At 44.0% G+C, this 11,742-nt stretch overlaps 1 pseudogene; it reads right to left on the bottom strand.

Moving 5' to 3' along the window:
* Positions 1-2,016: 2,016 nt before the first annotated feature.
* LOC143586407 (UDP-glycosyltransferase 85A8 pseudogene) lies at positions 2,017-2,562 on the bottom strand (annotated as a pseudogene).
* Positions 2,563-11,742: the final 9,180 nt, after the last annotated feature.

The raw sequence follows: 11,742 nt of genomic DNA, 5'->3' as shown, positions 1-11,742 counted from the left end.
ACTGGACTAGTAGTAGTGAGAAAGGGTGGGCGCACCAAGTTGGACAATATGTGGATTGACGGGCTCACTCTCGTCTCTTTCTCCTCTTCTTTTGTGTTTTTTTACCAAATGTTAAGATGTTAAAGGTTAAGATGTAAATAAGTTAAATTGTTAATGAATTAATCGAAATCAACACGCTAAAAGCATGAATAGAGCTTCGCTTGAACAAGAACAAGCCTAAAAATAAACTCACATAACAAACGAGTCGGAGCCCACTTCAATTATCAAGCTCAACCAGGCTTGAGAGCCTAAATGAAACTGATGTTATAGTATTCTTTATATATGTTTATATGTCTATATTCATAGATGTGAATGTTGCAAGAACTTAAAAGAGTGAGTTTGAAAGTGGAAACCCGAGAGACAAGTGGCTTACAAAAGCAACCCAAGGGTGTTTGCATTGTTCAACGATGGTGTTCCGTTCGATTATCTCATTTGGTGAACTTGGTGGTGGTTTCGTGGTGTGTAGGCGATGGTTTCTTGATTTAGTTGTGGTTTGACGAGAAGTGAGATGACAACTTTAAATTAGTACTATTTACGAGACCATCATGTTTGTATTTTGGATATCTTGTGCGGCTGGTACCACCTCTTCATCCTCTTTACTGCAAGAAAGGGCTCCCTTGTAAAGCCAAGAGTAGGTATTAACGACAATTGAATAACCCTTAAGATCCTTAATATAATTCGGAACCATAATCGATTTTAGAAGATAAAGAAGCCCTTGAATGTCCATTGATCTTCTTGCTACTAAAACCTTAATTTGTCGTCAGAAGCGGAAACTTTCTATCCCAATTTAGAGGGAAGATAGTGGGAACAAATCTTGGAGTTAATTGAATATGATGATGATATATCAATCCCCCCCCAATCAGGTATAACAGATGGTGGTGGCAATAGGCGTGATGGTTGTTAGTGGGAAGATTGTTGCTGATAATACCGAGATTTGTTGTTAGTGGTGCGACAGTAAGTGTGATAGTGATTTGTGGCGGAAAATGGTGGTCTACGACGGTGGGTGGGTTCAATCGGTTTAGTTGGAAGTGGCTAGGTGGGTGGCGATCGCCATTACGTATATAGTTTAATACTCGGAAGTAAAAAAGGTGAAAGTTGGGAGCAGTAGTAAATTTGTTAGTTGTTATTGTTCTCCACTTGAATGAAAGTTGAAGTATTTTAGATCAACAACCCTATATATTATGCTAAATACAAAAGCTATAATTTTAAATATAAATATATAACGTAACTATTAATGGTAGAAATTTTTTTAATAAAATAATAAATATGCCGAGCATAAGCCGTGGTCGATCTTAGAAACTACTCAAAACCCAAGCTCAAACTCTAATAAGTTAAATAAGCTCGAGCTCGGTTTGTTTACACTCTACCCGCAGGACTACCTCTCACAATATTCGACGGAGCCCCCCACAAAGGGTTCCTCTTCACAGGCGCACTCCTCAGTTACGGACGTATCTAAGAGCCTATCAATGTCATTCCACGGCCATGTGCATAGTCTCGTTGGAAATTGTCGTCTTACGTTGTTTCCTAAAGATTTAGATATCTTGAAAGAACTTCTTTCGTTTGTCCTTATTAAACTAGAACATCTGTTATTTATTTCATATTCTACAAACTGGATTTTATCAAAATAAGTATACATAACGAAAAATATGGGTATCGCCGTATGGATCTAAAAGATATCTGACTAATTTCTGACCGAAAAATATGGGTGTTGCCGTATGGATCTAATGATAACTGTTTGCTTCAGAAATCTGTCTCTATCTAAAAATAGCATTGAAAATCACGCAAGAACTAATTTAAAATAAGCTAAACGTAATTTCAAAAAAATTTAAAAAATAATAAAAATTCCAGTGTCGGTAAATTAACCAATATTTAAATTGTCTTAAGGTTAGAATCTTTTGGTTCTTGGGCATTCGTAATTAGTAGGCCTAATAATTTGCTGCATAGTCAAAAAGATTGCTAAAGAAAAAGAGAGTAAGGTTAAATAACTTTTAAGAACAGGACAGTAACAGTTTTACCTTTGAGGGGGACATACTTCTTCTGAACAAGATCACGATAGTGAGTATAAGCCAACACCCCACAGCCGCTTGGAGTCCAGAACAAAACATCCGGCAACCCGAACCTCTCAGCCGCTTCAAGCGTAAAGCTCATGCACCCATCCGAAATAATACAACTCACGGGTGGCCCATCCGAACCATTAAGCCTAGTGATTAACTCACAAAACGGTTCCAAGCTATGCTTAGGAACCGATTCACATAAGGCAGGAATCGACTGAGTGGCTTCCGCATCAGAAGGCGGAAGCCCGTCGGTTATGGAGTAGAAACGGAAGTCGGGCAGGCCGTCGAGCGAGGACGGGCCTCGGGATCGAAGCAGGCGTTTGTGGTTGTAGTGGTTATTGACAAAGGAGATGTGGAAGCCTTTACAGTGGAGGAGTTTGGCTAGTTTCATCATGGGGTTGATGTGGCCTTGGGCTGGGTAGGGGATGCATATTGCATGTGGCTTTTCTGTTTCGGCTATTGAACCCATTTGATGCTATATATAATTATATATGCTTGTGTTTTTAGGGTTATGATGATGTGGGAGAAGGATAGAGGTTGGTTGTATATACAGAGGGAAGGTGGGAGTTGTGTACTTCTTTCTTTTATTTTCTTAAAAATATTTTGTGTATTTTAAACATTAACGTTTACTGTCCGGCGATGCTACAGTGATGGCTTTTTATATAATTGTAAAATATGTTGCATTTAAAAGATGGTAATGATATTTAAATAATCTCCTACTTTTATAGTTTTATGAGGCCTTTCTACTGTACCCTCGTATCTACCCAATTCTTCCACAACAATAATTTCTACACCACATGATTACAAACATGCATCAAGGGATGACAATGGGTCGGGTTTGGGTCGGGTTTAGGTATTCCCAAACTCATACCCGGTTATGAAAGTCCATCCCAAACATGTCGGGTTTTAATCGGGTAATTACCCGTCGGGTTTCAGGTTTTCCCATCGGGTTTCAGGTCTCTTATCGGGTTTTGATAAAATACATGTCGGGTATACCTGACTCATAATCCGCTAGGTTTGTACCGGTGAAGAATCACAGATCTACTCCCCACTAATGGGTCATAGATCCAATGAGTCCACAAAGTAGGATACGGTTACTGCCAACACGATATGAATACAATTCCTTAATTCCAGTTACGTGAATCCTGCAAAACAAAACACCGTGAGCTCTTTACGGGAAGGACAAGAGGGGGGTCTTCTCGTAACCACCCTCCGGCGTGAGAATAAGTACCGTTCTTACGAAGAGATAAAGTACTTAAGTAAATTGAAAGAGTACAGTGATGGTGAATGGATACCTCATGATGATTGAGAGGGTATTTATAGTCGAAGGATGTGGGGAAGTGATTGGGCCAGCTGTCCTTTTAGAAGATGCCTGCATAACCGTCTGGACGCGTGTCCTTATGTGATAGGTTTAGCTTATACGTTGCATGTGCATGTATATCAACCTGGACACGTGTCGCTCTATTATTGGTTAACGGGGTAATATTGGCCATGTGCACGGTTATAACGACCTTGTCACGTGTCATTAGCTAATTGGCCAATAGATCACGTATTGCCCAAGAAAGCATCTTGGCGATTCTTCTAGAAGGTAATTGGTTGCTAACAACTGTCCCGGAGCATTACCTCGTAGTTATTTACGCGGAAGGATATTCCTTCTTGCTGATGACTTTCGAGGGTGCTGTGATGCTTCCGCATGTGCTATGAGGGTGTTTCTTCTTCAGATGACTATGCAGATGGTTTATATGTCCCGCGGGTGCCTTATGAGGAGCTTCTGATTGACCCGCGGGTATTTAATACGGGTATTTGGGTCCTTTTGGTACCCTACCTCTATAAGTCCCCCTAGTCCAGTGTTTCTTCCGTGTGAAGTATTGTATGCGGGTGGAACTCTGGACTTAATCGTTGATTTGGGGATTTTTAAGTTTGCAAGTTGGTGAGAAATATCTTTTGTTACTGTGGATAATTATGAAAAAGGACAAGTTGACCACTCGCAGGCGCGTGTGCAGGTGAAAGGATGTTTGTGACGGCTGTTACTGTACCCGACTGTACAACTTTTCCCCCTTTTCGAATTTCCAGTGTGACGTGGCGATCTGTTATTGAACGATTTTTTCTCTCTCTACTGTTCTCATCCCATCGCATTAATTGCGGTGGGTATAAATAGAGGGAGTTAACTTCTGTTTAAAGTTTTATCGCCCTTGAATTCTCGAACTTGCTTTTTCTTTCTGAATCCTTCAATCTCTCTTTGGTTTCTTTGAACAAAATCAGATATTATTATCAAGTGTTCTAAATGGCGCCTTCTCAATCTGAGGTCGATGAGATAGAAGTTTGCTGGGACCAAGAGGAATATCAAAAGTTGATTACAACCTATGGCATTCCACCAGAGTGGGGATCAGAGTTCCCCTCTGTTGGTTCAATAGCCAGTTTTCCTCCTCCAGGAAAGATGGCTTTATATGCCGATTATTTTGACCACGAGAATTTCCGGCTTCCTGTCACGAAGTTCTTTCAACGAGTGGTCAAGGCGTTTGGGATTCACTTATCTCAACTCCATCCTCGTGCCGTCATGCGAATTCGTCACTTCGAGTTTGTGTGTATGGCGCATGACCTAGTTCCCCGGTTGGACCGGTTTGTTGTATTCTACAAGATGGCCAACCGAAATGGATGGTACACTTGTCATAGCTTGCCCGATAGGGTTATCGGTAGCGTAACCGAGGACACTTCCAAGGATTGGAAGAAAAAATTCTTTTGGATCTCCGAGGACGTGGTGCCCGAAGCCATGACTCGTCGTTCTCCAAACGATGCCCTTATTGATATTACACCAGCCGCTCATAAGAAGCGTGACTGGTTCCGCAAGCTCACTACTCCGCCAACTTTTATGCGGAAGCTTCCGGAAGAGGCCCTTGTATGGGCTGGTATGAGCCGTTTGTGGCATTCTCCTTTCATGGAGCCTGTTTTTATCAGGCTAGACGACCGTGAGTTTTGATATCTTGTTCTTTTACTCTTCCATATTTGGGTATTTATTGCTAACGATTGCAGTTGTTTTCTGGTTTTGGATCAATGTTGAACGCTCAAGATGATGGCAAGGGCTGTGTGGGTAAGGCTATCCGTGACGTAAAGGATGCGCCTATCCTTGAGAGGACTGCTCAACATTTCCTCTTTCCTATCAAAGTGCGTGCCGAACCGATTGTCTCGGAAGCGATCTTTGAAACAGGTGCGTACATTCTAAACCCTCCTCCTCTTAATGTGCTGACCTCCGACGGGACGATTGTCATTCTAAGTGACCATTCTGCTCTCCTTGAGGGGGAAAGCTCAGATGTGCTTCTGAAGTTTCATCTGTCTCGCATTTGTTAGCAGAACTTTACTGGAAGAGGTCTCTCCGTGCATCGCAGGCGAGTGACGCGGGTACTAGCGCTGCGGATGCTGGGAAGGAACCAAAAACCAAGAGACGCCGGACGCATCATCCGAGGCAACCACTTCCGCCAAATCTTGCGGAGCGTTTGGGGACAGTGAAAGGTAAGTTTCTACTTGCTAACTTTCGTCAACCATAATAATGAGATCTGACTATGGTGTTCTTATGCAGATCCGTCCATTGTTAAAGGACGCACATTTGGTAAGCTGTCAATGCCGACACCAAATGTTGAGAAGCAACCGTCGCCTCCTCCGGAGAAGGAGGCGGACAAGCCTATTACCCTTCCTGTTGAAGCGACTGTGGAGGGGGCTGACGATCAGCCAATGACCATCGGGTCATTGGATTATCTTTTCCAAGGTGGGGATACTACTGGTTTTCAACAAGGTAACCCTGAAGTTACTGTAGAAGGCTTCAGGGCCGATGAACCTCCTTCTTAATCCAGTCCTCAATTCAATCCTACATCTTCGCCCTTTGCACCGGGCGGGGAAGATGATTTCTTTTTTGGGCCATCTGTCCATGAGGCTGGGGGGGGGGGGGGTTTCCTCGCAAGGTGGACCTCAACAGTCTTCTTCTATTCCTGTTCGTCTCGGGACTTCCAGTTCCCAGTACTTCGAGAACGTTCAGTTGGGAGGAGACTATGAATTATTTGTCCCGTCTTGGGACATTGTCAACGGGTCTCGGGTTTCTAATCCCAACACCTGTATGAGTTTCGTTGAACACTGTATGCCACCCGCTGAAATGGCGTATCAGCGAACTCGCTCCCGCCAGGACCTTCATACTGGTCTGGCTACTTCTTTGACTAACAGCTTAGCTTGTAGTCAGGAAATTCTGTGGGAGTGGCGAACGATGGGTGGGAAGCTTGGTACAGCTTCCGAGGCCTTGAAGGTTGCCAAGGCGGAAGCCGAGGAGCATCGTAAAGCAGCGAGTGCGGCTAGGTGGAAACAAACCGACGCTGAAGCTGCACTCCAAAAGGAAAAAGATCGAAGTGCTGCTGCTGCCATGAGTTGGAAAGAGGCCTGTGAGAGGTCTAATGCCACCCTAGAAGCTTCCCGAGCTGAAACTCAAAGGAAGAAGGACGAACTGGCAAAGGCACAGGAAGAAGTGTCTCAGCAAAACGCCCGGATCCAAGAGCTCGAGGAAGCTTTAAGATTGCAAGGGGAGCAGTCTGAAATGAAAGATAAGACTATCATTGAAATGCAATCTGCATATGACTCCCTCTTGCAATCCCAAACTGAAGCAAGTGACCGCGCTTCTACCGAGTTGCAAGAACTTCGTGGCAGGGCGGAACGTGCTGAAGGGGAGAGGCAATACTTCCTCAACCGTGGTCTTGACTCTGTAAGTTCTTCTTCATGTACTCTTTTATTTTTGTATCACTAATTCCATGATGTTGACACAATTTAGTTCATAGGTCATCCGTCATGTCAAGAGGAGCACGAAACTTACTGATTGTTTTGTGAACTTGACTACTGCTTCCGAATGGGCTGGCCGGGTGAAGGGTTTCAACGAAGGGTTGGCATTCGCCCAGTCTGGACAACCTATTGAGAGCCATCCCCTTCACGGACTTGACGCGGAGCAAGAACTCGGCATACGTGTCCAAGAATATGACAATATGATCTTTCCGCTGCAACATATGCTTCCGGAATTTGCCTTATCCGAAGACGGTGTGAAGCAGTTGCGGGTCTATATTGATGATGAGTCTGATGATGAAGAGTCTGAGGACGATAAGTCTGACTGTGACGAGGCGGAAGATACGGGCCATAACGCTCCGAGTGACACGACATTCCCTAACCCATAGGTGTAGGTGTTAAGATTTGAACTTGTTATCTCTTTCCGTATTTTGTAATTACCTTTTTGAATATAAATGAAAGGAAACGCAAGTTGATAATATCTTTGTGATATTTCTTCTTTTGCTTTTTTGAATTTGTTTTAAGTTGGATAGTACTGGTGACGTGGCGGAGAGAGAATTTTCTAGGCGGTGGCTGACAAGACGTGTTAATTGCTTGTTTGACAACCTGTAAGCGTTTTTTCGAATCTCCCGCCTAACGTGTCAATCATCCCTTGGTCCTTATTTTCTCTTTCTTCTGTTAGTCAGACGGTCGCATTAATTGCGAAGAGTATAAAAAGGCCTTGATGCCTTCGACCCCTTCTTATCAATTACATATTTTTGTTTTCATTCATATCAGAGAACTCTACTCTCCTATAGCCGCTCTATATTATTTGATTCCAATGGTTGCCCAGAAGAAAAACCCCCTGCTATTAATGAAGTCGGATGCAACATTAAAGAAAAGGACTTTGAAGACGTTAAAAATGTATATGGTTTTCCACCGAAGTGGGAAGACGAACGTCCATCTAAAGGAGCCATTGCGACGGCGCCCCCGGCGAAGAAAATGGCCGTTTATGTGGACCACTTCACCACCGGGAACTTCCGGTTACCCGTGACTAAGTTCGTGCAATCGGTCCCGACGGCTTACGGGATTCACTTGTCCCAAGTTCGCCCTTTTGGAATGCTTAGAATTCGGCATTTCGAATTCTGTTGCGAAGCACACAACTATGATCCCTCTGTCCGGATGTTCGCCGCACTCTATAAGATGACCTATCGTGAAGGCTGGTATGGTTTCGCCACCACCGGTAAAAGAACTACTGGCTTTGAATGGCTTCGTAGTATTCATGGGTGGAAAACAAAATTCTTTTGGATCCGTGAGGATGTTATCCCATTTGCCATGACTTATCGGAAGCCAAAGGACAAATTGCCAGAAGTCCCTGCTTCCGAACACGAAGGTCGCTCCTGGTTTCTTACGTTAATAAAGACTCCAACGCCCATGCGTCCTATTCATGAGGGGGAGATGGTGCATGCCCGGATGAGTCGTTTGTGGCCGTTTCTGGAGCCTTACTACGAGAATTCTGATGGAAGCAAGTGTTTATTTATAACATTTTGGTTTCCCAGTTTACTTTCTTTAACGTTCTTCGACTGCAGGTGAAGGTACGATCCTTTCCACTCTTGTGGACAAGATGGGAGGCATGATGGTTCGTCGTCCTATTACTTAGCATGATGTACCATTTTTGGAACGTACACAGAATAATTTTGTTTTCTCTATTACTCTTACTCCGGAGCCTCTTTTTTCCGAGGCGCTGTTCGCACAAGGTGAGGAGTTTGTCACCAAGTGTGAAGGTATTCCCCAACCTCGACCTATAACCGCTGCTACTTCAAGCGGAGTGACAGTACTACTTTCATCTAGCGAGGAGTCGTCGTTCTGCGAAGGAGGGTTACCGAGTGGTGCTACTAACCCTTCGCATTTGTCTGTAGGTTTGACCCACAAGCAAGATTTGAAGGCCATCACCGATCCATCAGTCGGTGAGGAAGGTGGTCCTCAATCCGTTGAGGGCGAACCTCAGGCTGCGGAAGTGGGTGCTTCAAAAGTTGCTGGGAAACGAAAAGCACCAGCTTCTGATGCCGCGCCCAAGAAGAAGAAAAAGAAGAAGGCTAAGGTTGATGTCCCGGTTTTTGGCGCTCGTCTTCGGGAGCTTGCTGCCCAAGACGCTTCTAAAAGTAAGACTTGGCCCTTTATGATTGTTCTTCTATTTATCGCTTCTTAGTGACTTAAAGATTTTTATTTTTTGGAGTATTTCAGGTCTTAAGGATTATGTTGCTACCGAACTTCCGACTCCACCAGCTTCACCAATAAACACTGCTCAAGAGCCGATCGATTTATCGGATTCTTCTCTTATTAAGGACAAAGAAGTTGGTGAGGCTGATCGATTTCATACATCTCCATCCCGTCACGAGCATACCTTCCAAGATCAGGTGGGGTCAATGAGTTTAAACGCAGGGGTCAGGCTTCCCCCTCTTGAGTGAATGAGGATACTGCCTCGTATCTTCCTCGTTGGTCATTACGGTTGAACACGGTGTTGAGTAGTGCGGACGTTTGCCAGGAATACCTCGACGAAAGTCTTCCTCCTGCAGAGAAGGAATGACAACGTCGTCGCATCCGCCAAGAGCTTTTCGACTCTAATTCCTATCATGTGGCGAATGTTGTGTCTACCAACCAGGAACTTCGCCAGGATTGACTATCTATGAATGATGAGTTGGAGGAGACCGAGCGGAACTTGCTTGGTGCCAAAAAAAGAGGCTCTTAAAGCGTTAACTGACGCTCAAGATAGCCATCGAGCCTTAGAGGAAGCTAAAGATTCTTTTCAAAAGCAGCTGGATGAACAAGCTGAACTGATAAAGACTCTTCAAGCTGACTCGGCAGCGAAGGACAAGCGCTTGTCTGACCTGAATGCTAGGAATCGAGACCAAGCCTTGGAGTGTGCTGGTCACAAGATAAATCTTGTCCGAGCTCAGGCAGACAAAAAGTGGCTTATATCGACAACGATTCCTAAGGTATCACATTTTCTTTAACCTGATCAATTCGGATGTGTATGTGTTTACACATGTTTGTTCATCTTAACATGTTATCACTGACATTCGGAATAGTGATGATCTTGGAAACTGTGTTGGTGTGCTCCTTCGCGCTTCCGAGCAAGCTGGCTGCCAAATGGGCTTTGAGGAGGGATATGAGTTTGGTTCAACGTCTCGGCTCCCGGAGGAATATGTATTGGCCGGTAAGGACACTGCCTCCATCCTTGTTGCGAAAACCAAGGAGTTTGATACCTTGAAGTTTTCCCTTTCCGACCACATATCAGAGCTTGCGGATAAAGAAGATGCCATAGATCAATTGAGAGAACTATTGGATCTTAATGAGGGAGGAGACGAGGAAGCTGACAGTACTGCGGAAGATGAGGATGTTACTCCGTAAATACATGTTTTTGTTGTAACTTTTTCTGTTCCTTTATAATCTCTTTTGACTATAAATAAGTAGTCTTTTCGTTCTTTCCGGTGCACTTTGTCTTATGTACTATAATATAAGTGTCTGTCTGGAACTTCGTTTTTGTCAATAAAAGATTACAACTTATCAAAATACCATGGAGTCGATTGGATATTCTCGTACATTAGGCATAAGCCTTCTTACAATAAAAGAAATTGCGAAACTTGCTAGCCTATGTGGGCACGCAGGCCAAAGTAAAGAACAAATGAGATTGCTACATGTAGCATTTCTTTGATTATGATGCGTTCCAAGTTCGAGGGATTCCCGCCCCATCCAAATTTTCCAACTTTTAGGCACCTTTGGATAATACTTGTTTGATTCTATAAGGTCCCTCCCAAGTTGGGGCTAACTTGCCCGGAGGCTCCTGGCCGGAAGCCTCGTTATTGCGGAAGACGAAGTCTCCCGCATCGAACTTGCATTCTTTGACTCGCGAGTTGTAATATTTCTCAAGCTGTCGCTTATAATTGTGCTCGTGAATCAATGCTAGTTCTCTTCTTTCTTCCAACAGGTCTAGATTCATCCTGAGTTCTTGATCATTATCATTAATCAGTAGAACCCTTGCAGATGGAATTCCGATTTCTGCGGGGATCATGGCTTCAGTGCCGTAGGTTAGGCTAAAGGGTGTTTCCGAATTGCTCTAGTTATTTTGGGTGCGGAAGGCCCAGAGTACGTGAGGCAATTCGTCCACCCAACCCGTTCGTTTCGTCCCTAGCCTTGCCTTGATACCTTCTTTGATAGTTCGGTTGGTCCTTTCAACCTGACCATTTGCCTGCGGATGAGCTACAGATGTAAAGGTTTGAATGACTTAAAGCTCTTTCAACCATTCATGTAGTCCACTGTCGACAAATTGGGTCCCATTGTCAATTACCAATTCCTGTGGGAGACCGAACCGGCAAATGATTAATTCCCAAAAATTTTTTTTCACGCTTGAAGCCGTGATTGATGCAACCGGTTTGGCTTCTACCCACTTGGTGAAATAATCAATGGCAACTATCAAGAACTTGACTCGTCCCGGGGCTTCTGGGAAAGGTCCCATGATATCAATAGCCCATTTTTGGAATGGCCATGCAGATGTTACTTGAATCAGTTCGTTTTTTGGACGCAAGGTGTTGGGAACATGGCGCTGGCAAAAATCACATTTTATGATTTCTTGCACAGCGTCCAAATGCATGCCGGGCCAATAATACACTGCGTTCATAATCTTTGCCACTTTCATTCTTGGTCCCGCGTGTAGTCCGCAAATGCCTTCATGAATTTCTCTGATCAAGTAATTTGCATCTTATGCGTCAATCAACTAGTAATTCAGAGCTTTATGCTTAATCTTCCGAGCCTCGGCCTTTGCTGCTAGAAGTGCTCTGGAAGATAAATAAGCTATAATGGG

Source organism: Bidens hawaiensis, unplaced genomic scaffold, assembly GCF_021521415.1.
Source record: "Bidens hawaiensis isolate Kalapana, Puna unplaced genomic scaffold, B.hawaiensis_p1.1 tig00034646_1, whole genome shotgun sequence".
Lineage (NCBI taxonomy): Eukaryota > Viridiplantae > Streptophyta > Magnoliopsida > Asterales > Asteraceae > Bidens > Bidens hawaiensis.
The sequence above is the reverse complement of the archived record's forward strand: the minus strand, read 5'-3'. Positions and strand labels throughout refer to the sequence as shown.